The sequence below is a fragment of the Natator depressus genome, chromosome 7 (assembly GCF_965152275.1).
Source record: "Natator depressus isolate rNatDep1 chromosome 7, rNatDep2.hap1, whole genome shotgun sequence".
In the NCBI taxonomy this organism is placed as follows: domain Eukaryota; kingdom Metazoa; phylum Chordata; order Testudines; family Cheloniidae; genus Natator; species Natator depressus.
The window spans coordinates 8618776-8635265 of NC_134240.1; positions in this window are offsets into that span (position 1 = coordinate 8618776).

Sequence of the window (16490 nt, forward strand, 5' to 3'; positions counted from 1 at the left end):
GGAGAGCAGACTGGAAAAATGAGACCCGAGGGAGTCCCCTTTCACTCGCTCAGTCTTCTGCCCTGGAACCCTTGCTTTCTCCTTATTTCCATTTCAGAAAGGCCCGAGGCACAAAGTTTAGATCCAGATTTGAGCTGCCCTAAAGTATAGGGGCTTTTAGGTGGTTCAATCAGCAATAAGGATGAAATTGTTCAGCTGTGAAATTTAGGTCCCAGCTACATTACAACTCGGGGGTGTTAGAATCTTGGAGTTTGATTCAAACCCATCTCATCTTTTGCCATTCTCCTTTCAGCCTTCTGCTTTCCTCTTTTCAGTTCCTGACTAGCTGGATTAGAATTCTGGGTCAGATTGTCTGCTCCATCCAAGCTGCATTCAACGCAGAGCCAGGAGGTTAGAGCCAGGGTGGCTCCTTGAACTTACCAGCTTAGTTCCATCCCCACTGCCCAAAGCTCTAAGGGCCACCACAGTTCAACTATGACTTAGCTGCCCCACCTTTTTGCCCAGGGATGCTGTTGGAGGGCCTCTCTTTTATCCCCCTCTCCTTCACTTGCTGAACGAGCTGACTGTTAAACATTTGTCAGAACCATCTCTTTTCTCCCCACTCCCTCCCCTTTCCCAGGACATTGAAAAAAAACGGACTGTATGCTATTAATGCAATAGCCTCTTCTGGTACATGGGATGCAAAATAAAATAAAAAAGATGATGACACACCCCTCTTCTCCCATCATCATGTTGCTTGGGTTCATGATTATATTGTATGGAATATTCCTTTCTCTCCCCTGCTCATTCCATAACCGAACTGTAGATGTCACAGAGGGAAAATGGGTGTTATTTTTTTATCCATTTGATCCTAAATTCAAGATTGTTTGGCTTTGTGGTGTTAGCTCAGGCCCCTATTTATGATACAGAGCCATTCCCCGGTCTTTTGATAAGGTATATTTGAATAGAGATTTCAAATACCATGGGCCTTGTCCTACAGGTTTTCTCTGTGTGTAACATCCATTGGATGTAATGAGAGTTTTGCATGTGACAGAGCTCCCTTAAGGGTTGTATACTGTCTGCTGACCATCACCATGACATCTGGGCACTGTTGACTGCAGTATGCAACTCTTAGTTGATGAGCATCTGGATATACCATGTTTGACAAACTACGGAAGCATCACAAGGCTTAACATTCAGCACCCAATGGTGACATTTAACCACTGAACTGTATGCAGGGCAGAGCAGTGCCACTCTGCTCCCAGAGAAGCTTTGGGAGGGTGGGTATCTCAAGACTAGTTGGACACTACTGTCTGCTTTGCACAGAAGAGGAGTCCTGGCTACTTCCCTGCCCCCTGCGGGAATGCAATCACTGAGCAGGGATTCAAATTGTGACTGCCCATGTGCAGGCCACGCAAGTGGCGAACTTCCTTCCACCCACCTCTTCTGCTGTGCGTGTGCCCCGGTGGAGCGGAGTGATGTGTGATGCAGTGAGAGGATGACCAGACTCACATTGTCCCATAGCATCTAAAGTTGGGCCGGTTACTCCTCCAGTGGCAAAAGCCATTGGTGAGGACCAGCAGTCTGAATTTGGTCTCTGGGGCAAGACTCTGTAATAAAGTCATAATGAAGCTCAGAGAGATGTTTTCACCAAAGAGCATTTTAATGGAGGAAAATATCCTGAGGGAGTTCATTACTTTTGTGTAGTCGGAGGTATGAAGGTTAAGGCTGTGTCAGTGTTGCCTTTATATCAGCAGTCGTGTGTAGAATTACACTCTGTTCCAGTCATTTTCATCTGGCTATAATGATTCTTCATACTGCAAGTTGCTGAATTCTATTTACTTTCTTTTTTTTTTTACCCCCAACATAATGAGGCATTGGGTGTTAAAACTCGCATCCTGTCTTCAATAGAGCCACACCAGTTTACACCAGCTGAGGATCTAGCCCTCACTAATTACAGATAAGGGATGCTATTTTGCACTCCTACTGTCGAATTTAAAATGTCTTCTTTAACCCTAATTTGTTGTTATTAATATATTAGAGCCCAATCCAGCTAAAAATAGCCCTATTACCTGCCAGTCCTAGGGAGTTTCAATTACTAGAGGCCTAAGGCCTCCTGCAACTAGTGCAATTCAAGGTGGGGGATACAAATGAGAAACAGTGTGGCACAGGAGATGGGAAGCTGATCCACATGAGCCGTGTTCCCCCCTCAGTAAGATGAGAGCTCCTTGGTGGCCTGCCCCTTCACCAAGATATAGTGAAACCAGCATTCTCAGCCTGAGACGGGGCATGCATGCCCCGCACTGGGACTGCAGGGATTAATTCCTCTTTTGGGGCAAGGAGGCCATGCCCCCTTGACCCTGCTGGGCATGCTTCGGCTGGAGGCCAGGTATAAAAGGGAGCAGCCTAGTTCATTTGGGGCTGAGCTCTGGAGAGGAAGGAGGTGTGCTGCAGACTCCAGCTGAAGGACCGCCGACACTCCATGATGTGGAGGCCAGCCAGACGGCAGCAACCCATGAACCCCGGGCTCTGGACGCCACAGAGGGAGGAGAGACCGCGGGAGAGACCACAAGCTTCAGAGAAGCGGGAAGTAACCCAGGGAGGCTTTTCGGGGAGGTGGTTGGAGACCTGGAGAGTAGCTCGGCATGTTTCGGCTGGATCCTCGCCGAGCTGGTGGTGAGCAACCCCGCCACCAATAGGGCCCTGGGTTGGTACCCAGTGGAAAGGGAGGACCCGGGTCCCCCAATTTGGGCACTGCCCACCCTGGGGTGGCGGCCCGACCCACCAGCCTTACTGACTGGCCGCTGACTCTCAGGGCTGACTGACTGACAGCCCTGATTGCGAGGGCCGTTCTACTGACCCTGGCAACTAGGCCACACAGCCCTGATAGAGAGGGCAGGTAGATTGACTTTGGCTTTTAGGCCACATTACTCCGAGACTCAGAAGGGTTGCGCAGACTTGCCTGCAGGCCTATAATGACACCTGTCCTATCCGAAAAGGGGACAGGGTGTGCATGACCCACGACACAGCCATTCAATTCTTGTGGAGCCCTGAAAACCTGGCAGGCTAGAGGGAGCAGGTGTGGAGTTGGTAGATCCACTGCTGTGTGCATCACAGGCTTTGGCATATAGAGAAAAGAGACATAGCAGCAGCAGGATGCACTGCAGCCTCAGGGCTACAAAAAGAGCCATGAAGTTATTCCTCTTCCACCTTACAGCTTTCCCCTCCTGACCCTGTGGGCCCACCATGAACACATGAGCTTGGTGCCAAATGGGACCTTATGCAAAGACATCTAAAGTTAAGATGTTGAGGGTTCTATTTCAATTATTGATCAGACATCAATCAATTTATTAATCAAAGATAGATCAGCCCAATACAGAAAGGGTTAATAGTTTATCCAATCTGGGGAGCAGGTTTGCAGTTTACAGCTTCATTGTTCCAAAGTATGACCTCAGTCCTGCCTTTCTTTTATAACTCACTTGTTTACAACTAGAAAAGACCCTAATTATTACAGACCTTTCTTCGATTCTCTTATCTAGCCTGTACCTCCTGTGTTTCAGGGTATTGAGACACCTAGGCCAATTATTTCTAGCAATTTAGCTATTTAAGATACCTGTACCAATTATCCTAGTTCATTGTTTATAACTGCCATCACTTCTGAAAGGTTCTATATACATAAACAACAGGGATTACATACTTTCACCTGCTAATACATTTATGCAGTGAAGCATGGCATAAGTGCAAGGCATGCTGGGAGTTTGGTTCATAATAGCGTAGCTTAAATCTAAGCTATCTAGAAATAACTGATACTGGCTAAACACAGATGAAAATTCATTGCCTTGTCTGCCCTATGTGACTGCTGTGTTGGATTAAGATGAGTGTGTATTCTTATGTAAGGATTTATATACTTAGGGAAATTGGTCAGAGTAGCTTTTGTGGAATAAGCTAGTCAACAATAGATATTCCCAAATAGCTCCCCATGTGTCTACCTGGGGTACTCTGTTCTGGACTAAAGATCACGCCATTCCAGAATAACTAGTGTGCTCTCAAAACACACTAGTTATTCTGGAATAAAATGGCTTTATTTTGGAATAGAGTGCCCACACTCGTAGCTATTCTGGAAGAGCTTATTTCACAATCACTATTCTAGTCAATTTCTTCATATAGAAAAGTCCAAAGATACATTACATTGCCTAGGGGAATCGGTAGTTTATTATTAATTTATTGTGGTCTTTCTGGGTGCATTTTTCTAAGGTGCCTATGACTGACATTTCTGTGCACTCACAAGTTTAACTTTAAATTAAAATTGAAGACTTAACCCAAAAATGAAGATGCTCAACCTTATCTTTGGATTTGTTCAGAACCTTGCTGTGCCTGTAACCTAGGGCACTGGATTGAAACATGAATGTTCTGCTTGTCATTCTGGTGGCAAAAGTGAACCAGGCGAGGCCTGATTCCCCACTGCCCTGTCCCTTAGCATCATTTACACCTGTGCCATCTGCAAAGTAAATGTAAAATGCTCCCAAATCAGAATACTCTAACACCAGCGGTAGCTTCAGGAGTCAGTGAAATGACGAGACATGAAAATGACTACAAGGAAATGGAGAGTCATGCCCATAAGACCCGATCCTGCAACCATGAGTGACAATTTTGTGACTGACCAATAGGACCAAGAGTGAGTCCAGTTGCTGTATGAGAGATGAGGCCAGATCCTCAGCAGATGTAAATCGGCATAACTCCACTGAGGTCAATGCCGATATCCACCAGGTGAGGATACGACACACAGACTACATAGGTAGGTATAGAGTATATACAATGTTGTATATAGAGTGTGTTGATCATTTTCTTAAGATTTATAGAAGTGAGCAACTTAAGTTTTATAGGCTTCATGGTTGTTTGATCTCACTACAGTAAACAGCTCCATATTTTTCCTTTTCATGTTTTATCCTGAAGCAACAGAGCATTACATTAATTGACTTGTCTTATTAATTCAATAAGCAGCTTCCAAGATGAAATGCTTAGCTATGCTTGCTTGTTTTTGGCACTTTTTGGTTGTTGGAAGAAAAGCTTTAAGGCTAGAATTGCTCTGATGTTTTCCACAGTTCACTGAATAATGTTATGCACTGCTGAAGATCTGCCACATTTGGAATTACTACAAACTGCTACTTTTTTATCATACTATAATTTAATTCACACTTTATGGTATGATAAAAGCAGTTTGCATATTGTTGCTGTACATTTGTACTGCCATAACATTGTGGCCGAGCAGTCATTATATATCACTGTGTCCCTGGGGTTATAATTTGGGCATAAAAATTAAAAGTAGCATTGAAAATCGCCATTTAAATAAACTATTTGTAACAAAATTTGGGGGGGGGGAGAATTGTGTAATAAACATGTATTCCTACTAAGATTTCCACATTTTGGGAGAATTTGGAACATTTGCCTGAAACTGAAACTCTGAAATGTCAGCCCTCCCTGGGAAGCATGACCTTCTGGTGTCTGTTTAAATTTGTGACAAATTGATTTTTATTTATAGTAAAATTAGTGAAACCACACTTAAGTGAATGTGATTTTCTTTTCACTGTATTTGTCCTTTTTTATTTCATCTCCTTTAGTTATTTATTGTAAGCATCATTTTCCTCATTTGCAAGTTCTAGATGTTGGGGGGGGGAGAGTATTTTCTGGTCTACACAGCATTTTTGCCTTTGAATAACTTAAGAATGTACTTACTTAGACCCCATTGATTCCATTGCCAGAAGGCGAGATTATGCCAACATGATCTGGTTTATGTGATTGAAGGTATGTAGTTGTGCTATCCCTGGGAAAAATTGCGAGATACAATCCCTTCCCTCCTGCTCCCACTTTGCTCCTGGGGGATAACAGTAAAGTACTAACCCCCTGCACTGTCTTACTGCACTGGCTAGTCTAATGGGGGAAAAGACTCCCAGTAGTCCTTCTATAGAGGAAAACAGCCCCATTACAATCATTGGGCCTTGGGTCCAGATAAGGACTTTACCTGCAGTGAGCTCCTATTTTTAAATTAATGGTATTTCCTATGGTTACTGTACTTTTAAATAAATCAGAACAAAATGTACAGATGAAATTGACCAGTATATTTTCTTACAGTAGCTAATACCAATTGTTATGGTAATGCATCTGGACAATTTGAAATTGATCTTTTCCACCAGCATATTATCAGTACATCTACTACCTCTAACTCTTTGTTATGTGTCCCCATACTCTTTACATTTTAAAATTATTGTACTGTTCAAAGCTCAATTCACCACTTAAATGAGTCCGGAACATCTGGTGAGCTGAGACTACTGGGACTCCATGGACAGATAAAGTTGTAACATTTTTCCTCTGTATGGGGAAATGCATCATAAATTAAATCTACAGATCATATGATAAAGGCGCAGGTCAGAAAGCAGGTGTGGAAATGCCATTCTTTGTGCCAAGGTCAAATTTTACGTGAGAACATCTTCATGTGCAAATCTGATTCAAAGCTATTTGAAACTCAGTGGAGAAGAAACAGCTATTTGCCCAATTTTATTATGATTTGTATTACAGGAGAGCCTAAAGATCCAGACCCATTGTGCTCTGCACTTTGCAGACCTAGGGAGATTTAAATATTACGAAAAGCTTTTTAACCAAAAGGTTAGTTAAGCTCTGGAACAGGCTTCCAAGGAAGGTTGTGGAATCCCCATCGTTGGAAGTTTTTAAGAAAAAGTTGGACAAACACCTGTTAGGAATGGTCTAGGTTTACTTAGTCCTGCTTCTGCATACGGGGCTGGACTTGATGACTTCTCAATATTTCTTCCAGCCCTCCATTTCTATAATTCTACAGTATGAGAGAATCCTTGCCCTGAAGAGCTTTGATGTAGATAGGAGAGCTGGCCGGAAAACATGGGGGGAATTTTTCCCCACAGAAATTTCAATCTTGTACCCAAAAAACCTTAAAAACTGAAACATTTTCAGGTTTTTGGTTGCTGAAGTTTAAGGCTGAAAACTGACACAACTGAAATTTTTTCAGGCGTAACTTATGCAAAACTGAAAGCTCTTTATCAGGGGACGTGCAAGAAGCTCAGAAAACCTCAGCTTGCAGTCTCTGCCCTTGCATGTATTGAATCTCAATAGATCAGCATATTACAGATATTTTTAAAGAATGTTTTCACCCATTATTTTAAATTTTAACATAAACTCTGTGTTTTATATTGATGCCTGGGACATGATGTTTTGACCTTTTTCAAAATCCAAGACCATGAGCCTATAAAATATGACAATTGCACAGGAAAACCTTTTGAAGTAAATGCGGAATAATGCTGATAACTCAACCTGAAGCTCCCTGAAAATGAACCGCTGGCTGGCTCTTGTGCCTTGGCGAAAAAAGAACAAAATTGTGCAATAGGCCAGCTGCCGGGTAGCATAAATGTCTTGTAACAGCAATGAGCCAAGAGCTATGAACCACTTCGCCTGAGGGAGAAGCTGTTTCGGCAGGATGAGTGGCAAGCAAAGCCACAAGCAGAGCAGCGCTGCTCTCTGTCAACTCCGGCTGTGTGAGCATTGAAGGACCGCTCCTGTACAGAGTCCAGTAAGTTTCTATAGAATGCGACATCTCCTGCTGTCTCACGTCTTTCGTGGTTGTTTTCAAGCAGACACGCTGTAGCTTTAGGAAGATAGGAAGTCACCGTCGCTGGTATTGGTATCAGCAGTGCAGGAGGTACCCTACCATACTGCTATTATTTATAGAATTCTGCTAGGTGCATTAGATGACATACAAAAAGACAGATGGCCCAGGTCTTCATTCAGTTACAAGGGAGCCACTCAGTATAAGCCTTTGGGAGGCTGTGATGAAGTGGGGGCGGTTTCTTGGTGTTTTCAGCAGTTTGCATGCAGAGGGGGTGGGACGCAGTTTCACTGGGTGTTACTGGTTTAACGAGGTGATGGGAGAGGGAGTTTGTTGTTACAGAGGACCAGCAAGGGAACTTGGGACCCCGGACAATGGCCTGGAGAATGGATACCCCAGCAACTGGTGACCTGGTGACCAGGAGGTCCAGCTCAGGAGTCACAGCTGGTTCTGGCCACTGGGAGGACAATGGGCTGCGAAGAGAGGACCACAGTGACCTGACCAGCCGGTTCCAGCCAGAGGGGTACAAAGGACAGCTGAGAGGAGAGGAGGACAGGCGACCCTGTTTACTTGGATAGAAGACAATGGACAGAGGCGGGGCTTGGGGGCAGGTGATATCAGATGCCCAGCTGGGAGGTAGGGGATCTCGGGATTGGAGAGAGGGAGCAGGCAGAGCACACCTGGATGCAGGGGAGACTTAGATGTACTGTGCTGAGGGAGGCCAGGCCTGAGAGCCGTGAGAGTTTCCTATGCTGTGTTCAAATGCTAAATAAACCCTCCTGTTTTACACTGGCTGAGAGTCACTCCAGTCTAGAGAACAGGGTTGCATTATTCCCTCTGGGAGTGGAGGCCACGGGGGTCCAGAGCTTGTGGACTCCCTGCGGGGGCCATGGTGAGAGACAGGCATGCTAAGGCTCAGAAAGGTGCGGTTCCAGGAGGTGGAGGGGCTCAACCCCCAAAAGAGAGTGGACCCCCGAGAAGGGCTGTCACACTGAAGGGGGTTCCCCCCAGGGACCGTACGGGCCAAGAGTGGGCACGACCTGTGAGTCTGTGACAGAGGCACACGGTGTACCTTGAGGGCAGAACTGGGCCCAGCATCCCTTCTTTGAGGAGCTTGTAACCTGCCTTCACTATAAACCAGCATTTAGAAAGCGAACACCCCAGCAGCACCCACCTGATTCTGGGCGAGCTCCTTAGATCCTTCTGTGTTCTTCTCAGTACAGGAACTGAGTATGGGCAGGGTTGGGGGTGCAGAGGTGGTTGCATTCCACCTTTACAAACACCATTGGTCTTGTTTCAGTCCCTGGCACCAGTTAGAGCAGCCTCAGGGCTGCAACGGTCCCCAGGTTAGAACAATCAGTTCCCCAAGGGCTATTCCAGATACCAGGGATAGCTGGAGTACAAGGACACTCAAGCCATACTCCTTTCCCCAATCACATCCACTAGCTGGCTACGGGCTGTCGAGCCAGCTACATTGGCCCTATGGCACTCAGGGATCCCCCTTCAGTGGAGGAAGCTTTGGGTAGCTGATTAAGCTGCTTTGTGAGTATTTTGAGCTGGGTTTTTACTTTTTCCTTTTTGGTTATTCTGATTTACCCTGAAAGCAGTGGTGGATTAGCCACTGGGCCTATGGGGCCCATGCCTAGGAGCCCCAGCCAACTGGGGGGCCCGGGATCCCTGGTCGCCAGGTGGGTGAGGTGGGGAAAGCCCGCATGCCCCAACCCTGCTCCCCAGTACCAGCACCAGATGGGCAGGCTGGCATGGCGGGGGAAGCCCTCGTGCCCCAACCCCACTCCCGGCAGAATACAGGGGGGTGGCAGGGGAAGCCCCCAGTGCCCCCAACCCCATTGGGGAAGCCCCCAGCACCCCCTGACTCTGTTCTCTGGCAGAAGTCAGGGGACAGCAGGGGAAGTCCCTGCATTGAGACCCCTGCTGCGGCCTCAGGACTGGAGGAGCTCTCACTACCTGCTGCGACCTGGGGCCATGGCAGGGGGACAGAGCTTTTCCGGTCTTGGGACCACAATGTGTGGGGGGGCAGAAAGTAGAAAGCAGGTTATGGGGCCACGGTGGGGGGGCAGAATGGGGGAGGCCCTGGGTGGAACAGGGACGGGGTGCTGGGGAAGAGGCAGAAAGGGGTGGGGCCATGGGCAGGGCCATAGGTGGACGGGGCAGAACGGGGACGGGACCGCAGATGGAAGGGATGGGGAGGGCCCCCCCCCATGCGCTGGCCCAGGAACCCTTAATCTGCCTCTGCCTGGAAGGGGTAGTTTTTGGTTCAGACAAAGGGCTAAATCACCCAACCAATAGGAGAAGCCAAATCTCTGGACAAATCTGCCAATGGGAAGGTAAGCTGTGCTGTCGTATGAATGCACGTTCCTTTTTCAAACTGAGTGGTAGGGTCATGCAAATGTATTTCCTTCTGATCACCAGTTAAGGTTATGGTGACCAATTTCAGGCCACATCTTGCCACCCAAGCAAACACAGACTCTTTGCTGCCAAAGCAAATTCCCTGCAAAACCCGTCAACAATGCATGCAGTCAGTCCTCAAAAATCACACTCACGTACACAAACTTAACTATGATCTCACATAGTTGAAGCAGAGCTGGTTGGGAATTTTGACAAAATATTTTTTATCAGAAAATGTCAAAACAAAACTATTTGCAGGGAAAGGTCAGTTCTGACAAACCTCCCTACTTGAAAATTTTGGGGAACAAGTTTCAAAATGATCAAAATGTCCCATTTTGACAGTTTTGAAACAAAAAGTTTTGCTGTCTCGTTCAAACTGACTTTTGGCTGTGAAATTTTAGATAATTGATACCATTCAAAAGAGTTTTAGAAAGGTCAACATCTAAACAAAATGTTTAAAATGTTTTTCAATTGTCAAAATGTTTCAATTGACCAATCCAATTTCATTCTCAGTTCACAAAAAGATTTGAAATTTTGACTTTTCAGAATGAGGGGGGAAAAATACATCTGGAAAACAGTTTTGTGTCCATGTCTAGTGTTAGGGTAATATTATTCTTTTCAGTAGAAATCTCTGGGTTACATATATTAATCTGGCTGAGGCCTGGGTTATGTGTTTGTGGAAATGGATGTGTGCATTTTGAGTGGGTTTATGCTGTGAAATGAAGTTCAGTGCAGCTGTGTCCAGGGTAGAGAGGCACTCAGTGTGATGGCCCTAGGCAGCTGTTCCAAGCAAGCACAAGCTAGAGCAACCCTGACACTGATCTAATTTTCACCATGGATTTGAACTAGCCCCTGGGTTACCTTGGGAATTAAGGGAGCACAAAGGTAGCTAAAAGCCACCTTTCCAATCCAAGTGCATTCATCTTACAATCTTAAAATGTCTAATGTGACTAATAAATTGAGGTGTACAAATTGGCCATTTAAAACTGTACAGGACAGTTGATATCAATATGGGACTAATAACAAAAGACAAGCCACTTTTAACATGAAGCAGGGTTAAGCCTGGTCAAGGCTGCTAAGTAGAACCAGTTTAAAATACCAAAGGGAAAAGTAAAAATTCTTTCTGAACAATCCATTGATTCTGTTTCCATTTGAAAGGCAAAAGCAGCATTGTCACATGACAGCTATTGTCTTACGGCTGTTGAGATAGCATTAAGCACATTAGACAGCTGAGTGGTAAATGGTCATAGGATGATTTTAGTAATATTCTCAAGTGGCTACACTAGCTGAGGTTGACAGCGAGATAAATGGTTCTTCAGATTTGTCCTTTTAAGAAATTATTTAAACAAGAGCAGAAATAAAAGGGATGAACCTGCAGATGGCTCAGATGTCAGAGAATATTTGTCTGAACACTAATAAGAGTGTGAAACTCTGGTGTTCTCCCGGGCAGCTTGACTCCGGTCTGATGACAATTTTAAGATAAGAAGATAATCTATGTATGAGGCGTACACCTTCTTTTGAGCACAGTTCTGCATGGTTAGCAGGTAGCAATGCTATTACATTAAACCCTTTCCTTTTGTCACTCTGCCTAATACACCTTCTTTCCCTGATTCACAGTGAGGGTCTGGCTAGGAGTGACATCAGACTTGGAATTCTGCAATGCCAGCTGGCTATCTCAAAGCACTACACCAACAGTAATGAACAAAGCCCACAACATCCATGTCAGGTAAGGAAGCATAAGCATCCCCATCCGCCAGATTGGGAAACTGAGGCCTGAAGAGGTTGTGCCCATGGTCACCCAGTAAATCTGTGGCAAAGCAGGAGAAAAATCTAGTTCTCTTTACTTCCACTCCCTTGAATAGGCCACATGACCATCCTTCACCTTTCTGAAAAGACGCATTTATTCCATGTATAGATCTTTGATTGATATCAGTTAACATTCTGTGCCAGGACTCAACAAGGCACAGGAGTGAGGAGTGCAAAGATCACTTCACACCAGAGCCAAGTGGCTATAAGATGCTACTGTTCTGACTTGGTAGTACTTTACACGTGCTTTGCACAAGTGTCCATGACTACCCAAGGTAGCGGAGAGTTGGTCCACTCCTGATAGTTTCCTTAGTTAAGCTTGCCCATTTGAGATTACTGATATTAATGAATGCACAAGATCAGAGTTACTCAGCTAACCTGCCACTGGCATTTTTTTAAACATCATCCATACCAGACAGTATGTGTTTTCAAGGAAAAAAGAAAATCTTTCGGTTTGAGGGGGGGAAATATAATCTGTAGGTGATTTATCTCAAAGGAAATAATTGCAGTTATGTCCAGAGTCAACCAAACTGAGGGGATGGGGAACACAGACTACTCTTTGCTTGGACTTGGCATGGCAGAGAGATGCCAGAGTCCTCCATAAAAGGGGAAACTTTCCCTATTGTACAGCTTTTCCCCCCATGGATTCATTAGTCCTCTCATCTTGTTTTTATTCTTGCTTTTTCTTTGCTACAGATGAGATTCCTATGTTTTTTCTCTCAGATCTTAGTCTCTTGTTTAAGAGTATTTTAAAAAATGTAAATTTGCTGATTCGTTTCTATCCCTGGTACAACCATGTCCATGTTGAGGTCCAGACTCTCATCTGTGCCCAATGTCTGCTGTGCATTATTTGTTGTAGTATTGAGATGCCCTAATCATGACCCAGGACCCTGCTGTGCTGGGAGGCTGTACAAACACAGAACAAGTCACTTTCCCAAGGGGTTTCCAATCTAAGTATTGGACAGGAGACAATGGATTGATATAGGATGGGGGTAGTATGAGAAAACAATGAGATCTAAGGCATTTGGCTTGTTTAGCCTAACAAAATGAAGGATGAGGCGAGATATGATTGTTCTCTACAAATACATCAGAGGAATAAACACCAGGGAGGGAGAGGCGTAATTTAGGTTAAGGGCCAATGTTGGCACAAGAACAAATGGATATAAACTGGCCATCAACGAGTTTAGGCCTTTAGATGAAGGTTTCTAAACATCAGAGGAGTGAAGTTCTGGAACCGCCGTCCAAGAGGAGTATTGAAGGCAAAAAATCCTAACTTGTTTTAAGACTGAGCTTGATAAGTTTATGTAGGGATGGTATGATGAGCTTGCCTACAGTAGCATATGGCCTATACAAGACCGCTATTAGCAAATATAGCCAATGGCTCAAGAGGCAATACTAGATGGGGAGGGCTCTGAGTTATTACAGAGAATGCTTTCCCAGGTGTCTGACTGGTGGGTCTTGCCCACATGCTCAGGGTCATCATATTTGGGGTCAGGAAGCAATTTTTCACCCAGGTCAGATTGGCAGAGACTTGTGGGGCTTTTCACCTTCCTCTGCAGCGTGGGCCATGGGTCGCTTGCTGGTTTGAACTAGAGTAAATGATGGATTCCCTGTAACTTGAAGTCTTTAAATCAAGATTTGAGGACTTCAGTAACTCAGCCAGAGGTTATGGGCCCATCACAGGAGTGGGGGAGTGAGTTCTGTGGCCTGCAACGTGCAGGAGGTCAGACTAGATGATCCCATCTGCCCTTAAAGTGCCCTTCACATACTGAGCACTACCAAACATCTAGTAAATGGACTGATTTTGGCCAAAGTACCAAGCGTGTTTGCAAGTGAACTAGTCATGCAATGCTAACTTCAGGAGCCAGTCGATCTCCCTTGGCAATGTGATTATTTATTTGTATTGCAGTAGTGCTGTCAGGGCCCAGTCATGAATAAGGGCCTCATTGTACAAAGACGGTTACTGACCCAAAAAGCTTACAGGCTAAGGATCAGTTGAAAGATAAATGGGTAGTCTCAACAAACCGACAGAAGGAACATAAAGAAACAATGATGTATTTTGTAATTCAGTTTTATTGCAGTCACACATAGATGTCACCACTGAGATCATGACCCTTTTGGGCTAGGCACTGAACATACAAATATGAGAGACAGGTATTACCCTAAAGTACTTGCAATTTAAATAGAAAGAGAGACAGAGGAAGTATTATTAACCCCACTCTTTGAACAGGAAGAGGAGGCATAGAAGACAAGGGGACATGCCCAGAGTCACACAGGTTCATTTGTGGTGCAGCCAGGAACCCAACCCTGATTACTTCAGGCCCCGTCCAGTGCCTTTACCACAAGATCATTCCTCTTCCCCTGCAGAACTTGTCTGTTCATAGCTTTCTAAGGGAAATGTGAAGTTTGTTATCAGCTTCTGAGATCTGGCAGGGCTTGGAGTTAGGATTTCTTACAGGAAGCGTGCTAGTTGCTGTGGCTATGCAATCCTGATCTGGTAACAGACACCTTGGTGCGATGTTTCCTGGGGGTAGCCAGGATAGCAAGGGACCTCACAACCACCTGCCTTAGCAGGAGGAAGCCTAGCCTGTGCCCCAAACTCCAGCAGCCATGGGCAACACAAGCATGCCCCTGTGGGCCTACACAGGTCCTGCTTTCTCGCTACAGGTTAGTGATGGGCACACTCCTACCATCTCCCTGGAGTATCCAGCTCCTGTACCTTGGACACTAGCAGTATTGACAGGTTCACTGCTTGTAAAGAAGCAGTACAGCCCAGCGTAGACCAGATGGAAGTCTATAAAATCATGACTCGTGTGAAGAAGGTAAACAAGGAGATGTTATTTACTCCTTCTCATAACACAAGAACAAGGGGTCACCAAATGAAATTCATAGGCAGCAGGTTTAAAACAAACAAAAGGAAGTATTTCTTCACACAGCACCCAGTCAACCTGTGGAACTCCTTGCCAGAGGATGTTGTGAAGGCCAAGACTATAACAGGGTTCAAAAAAGAACTAGATAAATTCATGGAGGATAGGTCCATCAATGGCTATTAGCCAGGATGGGCAGGGATGGTGTCCCTAGCCTCTGTTTGCCAGAAGCTGGGAATGAGCAACAGAGGATGGATCACTCAGTGATTGCCTGTTCTGTTCATTCCCCTCTGAAGCACCTGGCATTGGCCACTCTCAGAAGATAGGATACTGGGCTTTGGTCTGACCCAATATGGCCATTCTTATGTTCTTTCCAGTTTCACCTCCGATCACTGCTCTGCACTATGAATGTATCTAAGTGCTATGAGTTAAGCAAACAAGTACATTTATTTAACAAAGTATACAGAGAGTCAAGTATGGCAAGTAGAAGTATTGGAAACAAATGGTTACATATAAAATTAAAGTGAGATGGATTCTAGATCTAGACCTACTTAAGTAGATACTTTCATGTGTTATAAAGTAAGGCTCACCCAAAGTGCGTGGAGCACTTCACAGCCAAGTTTCCTCATGAGACAAGTCACACCATTACCTCCCCCCACTGAAAGATCCAGGGTGCCTGTTTGCACCCCCAGACATGCCAATGTCCTTCATAAACAGGACACCCCCTGCAGGTTGTTTTTTCCATATAGAATCCTTTCTTGGAGATTTTACAACCTCTTCATCAGCATCGGCATACATTATGAGGCACACAATGACCACACAGGGAGATAAGTGTCTGTTACCCCCTGCCTGAAACGAACCTGTCCAAAACATGTCACCTCCTGGTGACCCCTCTTAAGAACGTAATTTTCAGCATAAATGCACAGCTCCTTAAATATTATCCGTATACATGTCACAATGATTATAATGACCAGTAGGCTATTGGTTCTTGGTAGAGACCTCATGTGCCACCCTTTAGTGAATTATTATGCCTACATCCAACCCAAAGGATCACTGTAAAATCCTGTGTTGCCTCCTTCTTCCCCCCATGCCCTCTGCCTATTGACATCAAGAAGCCCTTGGGCCGCAGGTGGCTTACTGCACTGCCTTAAACTATATCAAGGTACTACACTTCAATTTAAAGAGGAGACAAATGTTGCCACCAGTCCCTGGATTTTGAACATACCGTATCAGAGAAGCCTCTTGAAGACAACAAAAAGTCTAGGTCCACAGGAAAGAGTTAAGTCACACACCTGTTGGACCCAATAGATCGTTGCTGCAGGAAATTTGTTCAGAAGGTGAAAAAAAGGCTACTTAGATACATCACTGAATTAGCCCTTCGTTTGACAGCTTGCAACAGCATGATTGTAGGCTGGCCTTAATGACACTGGAAATACAAAATTGCTCAACTGTATGTCAATAATTAAGACTAAAAAATTAGACTAAAAACCCACAACAGTTCTTTATGGGACTGATTGAACGCCTTAAGGATTTGGCAATTCATCATTAAATCCAATACCAGATGACAAGGTCATACTCTGCGTTCATTTCAGGCATACACAGAAATCCAGTTGATGCCATTCTCTTCTTTACTCCAAGTGAATTGAGGAACAGTCCTACTTGCCTAATGCTAGCCAGGATGAGATAAATTCTCTAACAAGTAATGTATTTGCAAGATTTCTTACAGAGATGGCCTCAACGGGGGGGGACAATATGGATAAAAATTAGATAGAGCTCTCAAAACAAATTAAGCAGCTCTGGGG